The sequence below is a fragment of the Elephantulus edwardii genome, unplaced genomic scaffold (genome assembly GCF_000299155.1).
Source record: "Elephantulus edwardii isolate Elephantulus edwardi_28Jun2011 unplaced genomic scaffold, EleEdw1.0 scaffold00213, whole genome shotgun sequence".
Taxonomy (NCBI): domain Eukaryota; kingdom Metazoa; phylum Chordata; class Mammalia; order Macroscelidea; family Macroscelididae; genus Elephantulus; species Elephantulus edwardii.
This window is the reverse complement of record NW_006399963.1, coordinates 4692465-4693752: the sequence shown is the minus strand read 5'-3', so window position 1 is coordinate 4693752 and position 1288 is coordinate 4692465. Positions and strand designations below refer to the sequence as shown.

Genomic DNA, 1288 nt, shown 5'->3' with positions numbered 1-1288 from the left:
GAAAAGTGCAACAATGAATGAATGGAAATTCACAATCTCTGTAAATGTTCATTGAAATTAATAATAATAATAATAATAATAATAGGGGGGAAGAAACAGTTTAACAGACCAAAGGTCAAGTAACTTGGCTTTGCTTAATATTCATTCTGATATAAAAACGATCTAGATTTAATGGTTGACATATATATTAAACTCTATACAACTAAGTCAGAGCGTCCTACAGGTAAACTCAGAAACAGCTGAAAATACCTAAGAGACTCTTAAAATGGGGTGTACTTATATTTGATATTTGGTACAGAAGCTGGAAGGTTTATGTTGGCCATTTAATTGCAGAATAACTTTGCCTGTATACCTAACGTATGAATCTCAAGACTGATTGTTGATTAGTGGGAGTTTTAAGTATGTTGAAAAGCTGTAATGGACAGTTAAGAAAATTACCGGGCTGATGCAAACTATGAGCTTGCCAAATATGGATTTCCGTGTAGATTGTCTTTATCATATGAACCTCCTGGGAAAAATTACAGTTAAAGTGTGAATGGAGGAACTTACGATGGTTGTTATATGTCAAGTCGCTGCTGTTTACATTCTTTAGTTGAGCCTACACTTTCATAAACCTTTTGGCAAGTATATAGTGAACATTTCTGTTTTATGGTCTAAATAGACTATAAGGCAATTGGCACTAACAGCTGTTAACTTCGGACTTTTTTCATGATTATATCTACTGCCTCATCTTGATTTATAAGCAAAACCTAGGAAATCTACAAAATAAGTGCTTTGTGGTTTATCTAGAAAGAATAGAGAAATTATTATTGCTATTTTTATGAAGAAAATAAATTTTGTAGTTTATTCCAACATGAATAAAATGTGAATTTTGTTTAAAAAACAATAAAAAGTGGTGTTGTTGTTATGTGCCATTGAGTTACCTGCGACTCATAGTGACCCTGTGTGTACCCTGCTCTATCCTGTGCCAATCTTACTGTCTCTGACATACCTACCTCCACAACCCCAGTCACTGAATCAATCTATCTCACTGAGAGTCTTCCTTTCTTGTCCCTCCACCCTTCCAAGCACAATGTCCCTCTCCAAGAACTGGTCTCTCCTTGCAACATGTTCAAAGTATGTCAGATGAAGCTTCAGAATCCTTGCCTCAAAGGAGCAGCCTGGTCTCACCCTCTCTAGGATGAGCCTGTTCATTATCTTAGCAGTCCATGCTATATTTAATACTCTTCTACAACACCATAGCTCAAAATCATCAATTCTCTTTCATCCCTAGTCATTGTCCAGCTAT

At 35.6% G+C, this 1288-nt stretch overlaps 1 pseudogene; it reads left to right on the top strand.

Moving 5' to 3' along the window:
- LOC102843607 overlaps positions 1–253 on the top strand; it is an 8419-nt pseudogene extending 8166 nt beyond the window's left edge.
- Positions 254–1288: the final 1035 nt, after the last annotated feature.